A 14,338-nucleotide genomic window follows, 5' to 3' on the forward strand; every position below is an offset into this window, starting at 1 on the left:
AAGGAAGAAATAAAACTGTCCCATTTGCAGATTATATAATTACCTCTGTGGAAAAATCCCAAGGAAATTTCTTAGTGAGTTCATCAATACAGAATATGTAATAAACAAATACACAAATTATATTTCTTCCTATTAGCAAAGAACATAGGAGTACCAAAATTAAAATATAATAACATTTACAATTGCTTAAAAAAGAGAGAGTGAGATACCTAGATATACATTTATCAAAACATGTACAGGATTTCCTAAGCTGATAAATACATAATGCTAAAGAAAAAAAAAAAAAAAGAGCTAAATAAATAGAGAATACATACTGTGTTTATATATTAGAAAACTCAACATTGTAAAGATGTCAATTCTCTCCAAATGCACATCCACTTTCTATCAAAGACTGATAGAAATCTATCAAGATTTTTATAAATATAAATAATATTTAAAATTTATATGGAAAAGGCAAAGGGACTGAAATAGATTAAATAATTTTTTCCAATAATCATAAAACTGGGAGGAATCAGTTAATCAGATTTCAGGACTATGTAACTATAGTTAGTCAATATCCCATGAAATTATCAAATGAATAGATACACAAATCAAGGTAACAGAACAGAAAACCTGGAAATACATCCACACAAAAAATGGTCCCCCAATTTTTGCTACAGTTGCAAAGGTTATTCTTGGAGGAAAGATAGCCTTTTAAACAAATGGTGCTGAAATAATTGGACATCCTATAGGCAAAATATGAACCTTGACCTAAGTCTCAAACCTTAGACAAAAATTAACTCAAGATGGATTATGGGCTTAAATGTAAAATGTAAAACTATAAAACTTTTAGAAGAAAACATAAGATAAAATCTCATGGATTTAGGATGTGGCAAAGGCTTCTTCTACTGGGTACTAAAAGCATGATCCCATAAAAGGAAAAACTTATAAATTAGACTTTATCAGAATTAAAACTTTGCTTCATGATAGCCCCTGTTAAGAGGATGAAAAGACAGGCTGTGTTTGGGAGAAAATTGACATAAACAATCTATTCAAAGAGAACTAGTACATAGAATATACAAAGAACTCTCAAAACTCAGCAGTAGGAAAAAACCTCAAGCAATCCTATCAGAAAATGGGCTTGAGAAGACATTTCTTGAGAGAGGGTATTCATATTGCATATGAAAATGGAAATATTGTTAGGGATGAGGGCAATCATTAGGCATTTGGGGAAAGCACCATGAGAAAGAATGACAATATTTAATACTGACAAGGGTGCAGGAAGCATCACTCTTAGATTTATGGTGGGGAGTTAAAATGATATGGTAAATCTGGAAAACAGCTTGGCAGTTTCTCTAAAAGTTAACATGTTACTACCATATGCCTCAGCAATTGTATTCCTGGACATTTATCCCAGAGAATGAAGATTTATATGGAGACAAATATCTGTGTGCTAATGTTTATGATAGTTGTATTCATAATAGCCTGAAACTGAAGCAATATGAATGTCTTTCAAGGAGTGAATTAAGTAAAATGTGGCACATTTATTGGTGTGACACCATATTTATACATATGATAATATGAATAAATTCCAGAGAATTTTGCTGAAGGGAAAAAACTCAAATTTCCAAAGATTTCGTGTTGTGTGATTCTATTTATATAACAATTTCGTATAACACGATTATAGAAATGGAGAACAGATTAGTAGCTGCTGGGGGTAGAGTGGCAAAGCAATGGGTGCCAATGTCAAATTTCTAAAGCCTTTTGCAACCTGCTGTGGCTTTCACATCTCACTCTGCAGTTTTCTCTCTGATTGGCTACCTGAGAATAAGAAATCCCTCTTTATTCTATCCAGACTGGAGAATGGTGATTGGCCTTTCCTAGGCATGGGGGTCCCCACACCTTTTTGTAGCTTACAGCTGCCTCATAGGCACTATAGCACTTGGGGTCTCTTGAGCCCCACAAAGGTTTAGGTTCCCAAGGGGACCCTGCTCCCTTTGTGAAAGTGTAAGGAGGGAAGCGATATGGTGTTAATCAATACACCCAGTGATAAATGTTTATCTTGAGCAGAAAGCAAATAAAGGCAGGTTAGCGAGCCCTTTATTGCCTGCTGTGTAGTCAGATCTAGTGTGAGCAGCTGGAGTCTTTTCTAGGTCATGTGCCAGAAAAGTTTAACCTTTTTTTCTTTTTGCTGGAGTGTTGAGGACAGGTAGGAAAAGATTTGCCAACCTTAGTATTTAGTATTTGTTTACTTGAAAAATTCTTGTGTGTGTGTGTGTGTGTGTGTGTCCTGAAGGCATAGAACCAAAACTGTAAGACTTTGTAAGGTAAGCCCCAATAAGACACTTGCATAGGAGAAAGGAACAAAGAGGAAAAGAGAGAATGTGTGTGTTGGGAGCAGGAATGTTTAGAATTAAGTGTGAAAAAGAGACCTCTCCTGTCTATATCTTTTGGACGAAGCAGTGACTGTCAAACTGTACAGAACTCCTCTGAAGGGCTCGCAAAAACACAGATTGTTTTAAGGCTTGCAAGAAGTTGGAAGAAAAGGGCTGAAGAAGCTGACAATTTAAACCATATTAATTTATTTAATTCAAAAGCCCTTTGAATGAAGGAGGATTTGCTGTCCCCCTATTTAAGATGGGAAAGCTGATTTACCCATTTACCCAGTTTCAAATTTCTTGGATATGATAGTGCAGATAGTCAATTACCATTCCTCCAGCTATAGCACATCCTCCTACAAAGATTATAAACACCCAGTGGGCATCTGCTCACACAGAGCAGGGTCCTGGAGTAACAGGAAGGACTCCTAGGATGACAGAGGATTACTGAACAGACCCAGCCTCCACTGGAAGCAGAGATACCTAGTGACTGTCTCAATGGGCCTGAGTGTCATGTTATAAAAAATAGTTGGAAGAGATCAAGATATGTGATTAGAGAATAATTCAGTAAGAATTTGAGCTGCTTACTGGCTGTTCCTTCCCTGAGAAGTTGTTTCTGAGATGGAGATCAGCATGCAGAAGATGTGTTAGGAAGTATTCTAGGAAACAATGGTTTTGGAGGGTAGAGGAGGTAGAAAAGGCACAGTTGGGCAGAGACATACGGAGCAGGAAGGCTGCCTTCCACTTCTGAGGGTGGTATGATCTTTCATCACTGTCCCTGGTAGAGTCAAGAAGACAGATCTTTGTGTAGTCACATGGATAAGTACTCAGAAACGGAACTCCAGAAAAGAGAAGGCATGGTTTGGGGCAAGGTGACTCTCTGCTTTAGAGGCAAATTAAATAATCCATTATAGAATCTGAACCTGCTAAAACTATCTAATGGTGCTATAGATTGACTTTCCATAGTTCATATGGTTTCATTTAAATTATAATTGAGATCAGATTTAAATCTTTCCTTTGAATAAAGCAGGTTGAGGGATAAAAAAATTCTTTTAATTTAAATAAAGAAGAAATATAATTAATTTTTATTAAAATTAGCATATTCATGTCTTTATAAATCACCATAGGTGCTTATAAGAGAGTCTGGTTTTGTTTCTGGAGATCCATTTGCACCTTGTCCTCCGTAGTAATATATTCTTGTTTTTTTAGTAGGACCTTGGTTATTCATGTAAAAGACTACATTTCCCAGCATCCCTTGGGGCTGGAATGGCCATGTAACAAGGATCTGGCCAAAGAGATTTAAAGAGAGGCTGAATGATGCTTTGTGAATCCTTCCATTAAAGACCATGGACCTAACCCTTCCCAAAAATGATATATGGAGTTGATGGAACATAACCTGAATTTATGTGAAAGAGAAATAACCTTCTTTCTTGTTTAAATCAACCACCATGTGTCACTTGTCGTCAAACATAGTCCTAAGTAATACAAACAAATATTTTACTATTTTGGGTATTGATTTTTGCATTGGTTTATATGGGGTATGAGAATGTTATTCCAAACACAAAATTACAAGAGGGACTGGTGATTTTTATTTGCCATTTTGCAGACCCATTTCTTTTTCAGACTTTTTAATGCCAACATTAAATACCTTTTTTTTTTTTGCCATGTCTAGCACAAAATTCAGAAGCAGCAATTTATCATCATTTATATGTTAATTTCATTTAAATAAAGGACACTGTGAGCAAAGTACATCTCTGTAGTACATGAAAAACATATGGGTGTTAGTCTACAAGGGGTTATTAATTTTATACTTTCCATCTGGAGCCCATAAAGGATCCATTCTCAGAGATAGTAAAGCTACAAGGTCACACTAAAACATCACATTTTTCAGTAAAGATGAAGGTCCTGTGATATTTCAAATTAGGAGTTATCATCCCTACAATAATCCTGAAAAGAAAGAGTATTGCCTCCTAGTCTCCCATTTGCACAAAATTCTGGACATAATTAAAACCCGAGTGTGGATGGAAATTTTAAGATAGGTGATGATGTGTAAAAGTCATTTGAAAAAATCACCAAGATTCAGATAGTATTTAATCATCATAATCTTATCAGTGTTCTGCTAATTAGCTCTCCATTCTTAGCAAGCCAAGTGTCAGAGGAAACAAGAGTAAATTACCTGGGGAGAGTCACACTGGGATGCTACGTTGACCCTGAGAATTTTGAATGGCAGCACACTTTGAGTTTTAATATTGGTGTCATACCAGTCCTGGTGGAAAGAAACTCTTGCAAAAGAAGTATTCTTAGACAATTTCTAAGAATGTGACAAAATGGAAGAGAGATTTAGCCACACTGCTGTGCTGTGGGATTTACCAGGTTTGGGTTCAAATGTTTATTCCTGGTGCCCCATACAGACCATATGGGCTACTTTTACCTGCTGTTTCAACCTCCCCTCACTTCTATGGGCTTTTGCTTTTAATAATCCATACCTGATTATTTTCCTATATAGTAGAAAGAACTGTCTTGGAGTTGTGCAAACCAGCCAACAAAGGGTTGTGGGATATGAACACCACTTCACGTTGGGAGAAACTCTGAGGATAACTTACATCTTAGTTCCCCTGCCAGATCAGAATGAAGCTACCCTCAAGTTATCTTTTCCGAAAATCTTACCCTTGCAATTTTCTTCACCTTTCTTATCCTTCTTCTTGATTCTCTTATGATTTCCCCTGGGAGCACATCCTTACTAAATTGCTTGTTCTGCTTGTTCTTTGTGTCTGGGTCTGTTTCTGTGAAACAGGATATAGACATTAGTCTTCTGGTGTTAGTCAAATGATTTCTCTTTCTCTGTGTCCTCATCTGAAAACTGCAGGCAGGAACTCTTCTCTTTTCATGGAGTTGTCTTGAGGTTTAAACAAGATAATATGTGTAGCATTAGCCAGCATATGACATACATTTAGAGTGCAATCAATATTATCCAAAGGACTGCTCACAGTGAAGATGTATTTTTTTTTCATTCATATATACCTCAACTCTATTCTTTTTTCTGTAAAGCTGCTCATAGTGCAACTCCAAGTTTCTTTAGAAGTCTTGATTGTGTGTAAATTTCTGAATGACAGAGACTGCACCTAGGGTGATCAATGTTCCTTTGCCTGAGACTTTAGCATTGAAATATTGGTATCAACCCAGCTTTAGCATTGAAAGTCTTGCATCCTGGGAAACTCTTCCATTCTGGGCAAATCAAGATGGTTATCACATTTCCGGGTTGTAACTGCATCTTACCATCTCAGCACAGTAGCATTTAGTAGATGCTCAACAAATTCTTGATAAATTGATTAATGAATGCATGTGACATTTTATGACATGCTTTCTTTTTGTTGTTAGACCCTGAGGTGGGCAAAATAATGCTCACCCCCCAAATATGGCCATACCCTAAACCTGACTATGTTAGATTACATGACAAGGGGTTAAGGTTGCAAATGGAATTAAGGTTGAAAATAAACTAAGCTTTAAATAGGGAAATAGTTCTGAATTATCTGAGTGGGCCCAATGTAACCACAAGGGTCCTTGAAGAAAACCCAAGGAGAATTTAGAGGAAGATGCAGCTTCAGAAGACAGAGAAGAGAGGAAGGATGAAAGCTTGCCCTCCTCACTGGCTTTGAAGATGAAAAAGAGGGATGTAACATAGGAATATAAGAAGCAATATTGTAAGCTTCTAGAAACTGGAATAAGCAAGGAAATGGATCTTCCCCGGAGCCTCCAGAAGGTAAAGCAATTCTATCCATATCTTGATGTTAGCCCAGGGAAACCACCATTGGCCTTTTGACTTGCAGAAATATAGGAAAAGAAATTTGCATTTTAAGTCACTAATTTTGTGGTAACTTGTTATATAGAAGGCTAATACAGCCCTATTCAGAATCTGCTAAAAGCTAAACCAACTTTCGCAACAGAAAAAAAAATGCATTGCTTTGAAGGAATTGATACTCATCTGAGTTCAAGATTTCTATTTATATAAAAACAGAAGAAGGACATACAGTCAATCAACAAGTACATGAAAAAATGCTCAACATCTCTAGCTGTCAGAGAAATGCAAATCAAAACCACCCTAAGATACCATCTCACTCCAGTAAGATTGGCAGCCATTAGGAAGTCAAACAACAACAAGTGCTGGCGAGGATGTGGGGAAAAGGGTACACTTGTACATTGCTGGTGGGACTGCAGATTGGTGCAGCCAATTTGGAAAGCAGTATGGAGATTTCTTGGAAAGCTGGGAATGGAGCCACCATTTGACCCAGCTATTCCCCTTCTTGGTCTATTCCCTAAAGACCTAAAAAGAGCATGCTACAGGGACACTGCTACATCGATGTTCATAGCAGCACAGTTCACAATAGCAAGACTGTGGAACCAACCTAGATGCCCTTCAATAGACGAATGGATAAAAAAAAATGTGGCATTTATACACAATGGAGTATTACTCTGCATTAAAAAATGACAAAATCATAGAATTTGCAGGGAAATGGATGGCATTAGAGCAGATTATGCTAAGTGAAGCTAGCCAATCCCTAAAAAACAAATGCCAAATGTCTTCTTTGATATAAGGAGAGTAACTAAGAACAGTGTAGGGACGAAGAGCAGGAGAAGAAGATTAACATTTAACAGGGATGAGAGGTGGGAGGGAAAGGGAGAGAGAAGGGTAATTGCATGATAATGGAAGGAGACCCTCAGGGTTATACAGTGGAGGAGGTAGAGAGAGAGGAGGGGAGGGGAGGGGAGAGGTGGGGAGGGGGGAGGGGGGAGGGGGGAGGATGGGAAAGGCAGCGGAGCACAACAGACACTAGTATGGCAATATGTAAATCAATGGATGTGTAACTGATGTGATTCTGCAATCTGTGTATGGGGTGAAGGTGGGAGTTCATAACCCACTTGAATCAAAGTGTGGAATATGATATGTCAAGAAATTTGTAATGTTTTGAACAACCCACAATAAAAAATTAAAAAAAAAAACAGAAGAAATTATTTTACCTGTGAAATACAGTAAGTAAAACTACTTTGTAAGTTGATAGCAATAGAAAAAGCATGGAAAATTCTAACTGTGGTTTGCATTGATGATGAAATGAAAGCTGATTGTAAAAAGTCAATTGTAATTTTTTTAGGTCAACAAATTTACATATGGAGGATATCAAGTCTAAGTATACAGATATACCAAAATGTTATAAGCAGTTATTCCTGAGCAGTGGTATGATTAATTAATTATTTACTGTCCATTTGTGGTCCCGGGTATGTAGCATTACCACTGAGTTACAACCCCAGCCATTTTTATTTCATTTTAAGACAGGGTTTCACTAAATTGCCCAGCCTTGCCTGGAATTTATAAGCCTTTTGCCTCAGCCTCCTGAGTTAGTGAGGATAATGGATGTGCACAGTGTGCTTGACTTATTTTGTTATTTTTACCTGTGATTTCTCAGTTTCTTCAACAAATTTTTTTAGGCACACAAAACTTTTTCCAGTTATTTCTGCTCAAGATTGCAGTTTCTTCTCATACTTTCTCCTGCTAGTTTTGAATAGCCTTTCATCGTTTCATTTCAGCTGATTTATCGGCATTATATTTTTAGGATTCCAGGCCCAAAGTCTCCATGTAGCTATTTGCTTGTAGGACAAACAACATGCATAATGAAGGATATTTGTAGAACTCATTAGAGCCGCTCAGTGTTCCACAATTTGTTTCTTCAAGTTATAGATGTGGCCAAGCACACCCCAAAAGAAAAGGGCATGTGGAGTCTTAGGCGCAGGTCTGGCCTCTTGAGACTGACAAAACACAGGTGAGGCTTGCACTCTGCCTTATTAGAGCTTATGATCTACAGCTCTTATTGTGCCCAAGATAAGCAGTCATGTGTATGTGATAATCTATGTTAAGAAAGTATTCCCAGGACAAGTAGGTAAGGACATGGGAAAAGCAGAGCAGAAAGGGAGGAAGCCTAGAGAGAATGTGATTCAGAATTGTTTAGGTAGTGCCAGCCTGACCCTGTTGAACTTTAGAACACAAGGTACTTGTCCACCCCAAAGCAAGATGGCTGTGTTCTTATACTCCCACACTGTCAATCACTGACCAAGGCCTGCCCCAGGGGGATGTAGACTTTCAAGTCTTTCTGCTGCCTGAATGAAGCAGGTATAGAGTTTTTGGTTGTTGAGTCCTAAAGAAGAGTCATGATGCTATTTTTTCTTCCTGGGAAATGAACATACTGATCCTCTACAACCCATGCACCATGCATTCCTGACATCATCCTGGGGTCTGTGTGCTCACACGTTGTTCGACTTTGGGGGATTAAAATCAGTGCAGACCTCTAAGCAGCTTGTCTTCTTAACTTGATTGTAAACAATGCAGAGTAAAATAACAACAAAAAAAAATGTTCAAATAAGATAGTGTGTTCCTCTCATCTTGGGCAATAATTCTCTTTGTTATAACTCAATATCATAGGCTTGAAAAGGAAACAGTCCCAGGTTCCTCTCAAACAGAAACATTAGTAAGTTTCAACTACAGCTTAGCAAGACTGATTTGACTACTTCCTTGCCAAGAATTCTGAGGCCAGGTGTGAATTCAGAGGAGCATATAGGTAATCAATTGGCAATGTCTGCCAGGTGTGAATTCAGAGGGAGAGATGGATGTGGTCAATTAGTGATGTCTTTCAGGGGTCTGGCAGTAGGGCAGTGGGCCCCTGAACCCAGGTAGATCCTATTCCTGTTTTCCTCTGTGATCAAGTTCATCTGGGCAAATTTACTCAGGGTCCACACCTTTAACTGAACTCATTGGTCAAGAAGACATTTCCTCTTCCTTTTTCAAAAAAAAATCTCTCCCTCTTTCTTTGCTCCCTCCCCCATTTTATCTCACTTTGGCTCTTATAGGCTTTTATTCTATAAACACTTTGCCGTCTTTGTGACATGGACTCATTCAGGACATGTTTACAGTACTTAATGACATCTCTCTGAGAAATAATGAGAATGCCTTTAAAGGTTGTCTTCCTCCGGCGCATGCAGAGGGATGGCTCGCCAGGCCTGCGAGATGAGAGCCGAGGGTCTGGCAGGGGGAAAATTGACTTAATTTCTTTTCACCACATGAAATGGAGTGTCTGGGAGATCTGACCTAAATGCATGGCCTAAAAACCAATTAATTCTGAATTGTGAATTTGTGAGTACATCAAGCTGTGTGTGGAATTTCCGATGAGGCAGACAATGCATACCTGCCTTATTTGCAAAATGTGAAGATTTTCCCCTCTAAATACACCTAATGGACCATTATTAAAGTGCAGCTTTAATCACATTGCACATCAGCTCAGATATGTAGTGACTCTTCATGACCTTCCCGTAGAAATTCAGCCCTCTGCCAGGTCGTGCGGCCTTCAACATCGTTGGCCTTAGCCTCTCTCAGTTTGGCTGAACTTCTTCTGTGGGTGTTTTTCTTTTAATGCTATCATCAGAGGGGACCTTTGCTTCCTGCTATCATGGTTCTGAAGTTTGGATGTAAGTTGTAGTCAGGCACAATCTGTAAAATAATGAGTCTTTGCCATCATGGAGTTAGTTAAGAAAATGCACAGCGCATTTCCCCTAAAAGGCCCCTGGGGGTCCCAATGCTATGCCATTATTCATTCTGTTTCTTCTGCCTGTGAAATTAATTCTATTGCATCCAGTTTAATTCACCTGGAGTTCACTGAGGGGGCTATGCATGTGACATTGATTTGCTTGTGGGGAACAAAAACTAATCAGATACAACACCTGCATTAAAGGTCACATAAGAAAAAGTTGGGAAGAAATATGTATAACTGTAACACAAGGTTAAACTTGGAGACCTACAATAAAGATGTAACTAAAACACTAGTGCACACGGAAGGGAAGAATCAATAACACAGAGGGGAGCTGGTGCAGTCTGTGTGTTGTGTGTATCTGCTGTGTATGGTGTGTGTGAGGGTGTGTGGGGGGGCGATATGTATGGTGGGTGTAGTATGTGTGAAGTGGGTGGTGCATGTGTGGATTTTTTGGGTAGGATGGGTAAGGATAGTAGAAGGCTTAATGGGAGAGACAGTATCTGGAAACAGACAAGGTTACTCAAGAAATTAGGTGGTGGAGAGTGGTGATCCAGGTTGGGGGGTCACAGCACTGGCTGAGCTTGTGTTCATGCACAGGGTGAACACTGGGACTTAGTGTGGGAGGTGCTGGAGAATGCAATTGGAGAATCAAATGGAAAGGGTGGCATCAGAAGGTGAGGGGCTTCATTTGACAGGCCTTTGCCTGTGGGAGGGATTGCTGCCAAATTTCTGAATATAGACCAGTTGAGGTGTCTACTTGGACACAGGTGGAGAAATGAGTGTGGGGTGCTTAAGAAGCCAGAAAGCAGTCATAGTTGCATTCCCTCAAGAGATCTTGAAACCTGAATCAGGGCTGAAGGGATGGGACAACAGCAAGCGTGGAGGAGGACATTGCAGCTACCAGGCTCATTTCCCTAAGATTTTGTTTTTGCTGTTGTTTTGCCTTAGGGCTTTTTCTGAAGGTAAAGTGTTCACTCTACTGTTGGCAGTAAAGCCCCAAAGTCTTGGGGGAATTGACTGTCTTGGGGCAGTTGTCCAACAACAGAGGACGGGAATCTGTGGGAAGTGTCCCAGCCTTCTGCCCCCTGGAGGACAGATCTGAGGCATGATGCACAGGGCTCCTCCTAGGGCTCCCAGGGAGATAATTCCCGGGCCCATAGCACTAAACAGATCAACAGGCACCCATTTGCTTTTCTTCCTCTTTTGTCTCATTTTTTTTTATTCCTCCACTCTGCCTCCCTGGAAACATTTCTTGAAGAATCCTAGGTACCCAAATCCTTTTATCAGGCTCAGCTTTGGAGAAATCCAAACTAGGACACTTTCAGACACCCTGAAGGCATGGTCTGGAATGCAAGGATGTAACAGTCACTTACCTGTGACTGGGAAAGCTCTCGCCCAATGGGGGATGAGAGCCAGTGGATAAACCCTCCTCACTCCTGAGTCTCAGATGGACAATTCTGAGACACATACTACTCAGGAATTTGGACAATTCTGCTGGGTCTGAGTTTCTTTTGCTCATGATGAAAGGTTTAGACTCAAGTTTTCTAATTTCAGAAGTAAAGCTGCTCATGGTCTAGGTAAATTAAACTCCATCATTCTAAAGAAGCTTGTGAATATATTTGTTCATTTGTTCACTTTCTTATTCAGTCTATTTAATGTTTATAAACTTTTACATGATCTTCTCCTTGGAGCCTTTCTGGATTTGGAGATATCTTTATTCAGCTTTTTTTTTTTTTTTGTCTCTCTGTATAATTGAAGATTTTTTTTTTCAAATATGGTTTGTTTCTATGACACATTTTATATAGCTGGTAAAAGTTTTAATAGTTCTTTCCTTTTGAATCTCATATGATTTTCTAACTTGACACAGAACTTGATATTTAATCCAAGCCTGTATGTACTTCCCTCCATATTTTCTACTTTTCTATATCACTCTATAAACCTTTATATAACTCTAAGTATATTTTTTTCCAAATTGTAATTCTTGAAAGAACCTCCTTGCCATTATTTCTTTTTTATTATATTTTTATTAGTGAATTATGATTTTACATCATAGTGGGGTTTGTTATGACACATTCATACACACACATAACGTGATTTGTACCACTTCATTCCCCAGTGTTTTCCTTTTCCATTCCTTCCTGTCTACTGGTCTTTTATTTATTTATCTATCTATTTATTTATTTATTTTAAAAAATATTTATTTTTTAGTCTTAGGTGGACACAATATCTTTATTTCATTTTTTTATGTAATGCTGAGGTTCGAACTCAGTGCCTCATGTGTGCTAGGCAAGTACTCTACCACTGAGCCACAACCCCAGCCCTATTTATTTATTTTTAATTGGTACATTATAATTGTACATAAAAGTGGGATTCATTGTGATATATTCATACCTGGGCATAGCATAATTTGGTTAGTTTCATTCCTCATTATCTCCCTTTCCCTTCCTGTCATTTTTTTCTTAAGCTTCCTTATAACAAATATTTTTGTTTTCTGATTTCTTGCAGAAGCATGTGATGGTGATGAACCACGATCTTACCCAGGCATGAGCTCATAACTTGCTGTACTCTGTCAGGGACACCCATCCCTACACTTTCCAGCTCTTCCACAAGACCTTTAAGTTGCCTCTATTACTTAAGTGTCTGAATCTTTCTCTAATCAAAGGTGTGAGTTTGACAACACAATTGTGAATATGATGTGAATTGATGATTTGCAAATGTTTTTGTTATCAGAGGATCCCCTGCTAAAGTATCAACTCATGAGGTTTGTGTAGGACTTGCACTGTTTCAGTCCTAAGTTCTATATGCCAGGGATCTTATCAGTTTAAGGCAAACAGGACAGTTGATCACCCTACGTCCCTCTCAACACTCACAGTTTGTGTCCAATCTTACACATTCATTGTATACCCAAGTTATTTTTCCTGATGGGCTGTCTGGTAAGAAAACTTAGGCTGCTACATGCAACAGAAACACACCAACATACTCAATGTTATTGGATGAATTGTGTGTCTCTCCCAACCCAATTTAAGGATTGATTTGCTAACCCCCTGTAATGCAGAATGTGACATCATATGGAAACGCGGTCAATGGAAATCTACCTGATTAAGCTAAGGTAACACACAGGGAGCATGCCAATGAACATGAAGCCATGGGACACCAGGCATTGTCAGCAGACGACCACAAGTTAGGGAAAAGCATAGAAGAGTTTTTTCCTTGTGGCCTCAGAAGGAATCAACCCAGTCAACACCTAAATCATGGACTTCAGCCTCCCAAACTGTCAGATAGTTAATTCTCTTGTATATGCCTTCTAGTTTGTTGTATTTGTTACTGCAGCTCTAGCAAATTACTACAGCCAACAACTAGAGTCCTTTGACTTATATCTCACAGATAGTTATCCTTGGAAAATTCCTAGAAAAATTGAAAATTCCAAAAGTCATGTGAAGTAAGATCTTTCCATCTATTGTCAGCATTAAATTTTTACTCTTTTGGTTAAAATTATCAAGCAGAACTATCACAGGGTCAACTGTCTTCTGCAGATACTCTGTATAAATTTTTTTTTCTTGGAACTGGAAAAGACAGGTACAGGGACAGAGGCCGGGAGCAGAACAAGTGTAAGAGGGGATCAAAATGAAACCAGAAGCAGTCTCTGCTGCTTCTGACATCTGCTCTTTGGCCCCAACCAACTCATGAAGCACTTCCTTCCTGTCTTCACCAGCTCATGAAAGAGGAGACTTGAGTGAATCCCAAGTCATGGGCCAACCATGGGAAACAACAGACTGTGGTGTGGCCTTGACCAGAGAACTGGTAGAAAGAACCAGAGTAAGTGGCCAGAGCACAACCATGACATTACACCACTGTGTTGTTGATTTGTTTTGCTGGTTGTTGAGTACCAAGAGGAAACTGATTTGCAACTGGTAAGCTCAACTGAAGTTGCTTTGTCCCTACCCGAACCAAGGCACATTCACCTGAGTCCAAGGTCAAGCTGGTTAAAAGTCAACTAGATTTCTCTCCTACTCTCTTTTTCCAGAAAATTCTCTTCTCCTCTCTTCTCTTTCCTCCTCCTCCTCCTCTTCTTCTTCCTCTCCCTCTCTCTCTCTCTCTCTCTCTCTCCCTCTCCCTCTCTCTCTCTCTCCCCCCCCCCTCCTTTTCTCTTTCTTCTTCAGTTTGGTTTGCTGGTTTGAGCTTCGTTGACCCTTCCCTGCCTCCTCCGTGCTTCATGTCTTTTGGGAGAAAAAAACATTTCAGAGCTTTGCTGAATTTACTCAGGAAAACTCAACCAATAAATTCCTAACTCAAAAGATTAAAGACATTTATGTACAACATACAAAAAGAAAAAGTCTTGCTTACATCAGAGCCCTGGTGTTTGTATAGCTTAACCAAACAGAGAATAATGTTTGAAAGACAAGGACTAAC

The sequence above is a fragment of the Marmota flaviventris genome, chromosome 2 (genome assembly GCF_047511675.1).
Source record: "Marmota flaviventris isolate mMarFla1 chromosome 2, mMarFla1.hap1, whole genome shotgun sequence".
Taxonomy (NCBI): Eukaryota; Metazoa; Chordata; class Mammalia; order Rodentia; family Sciuridae; genus Marmota; species Marmota flaviventris.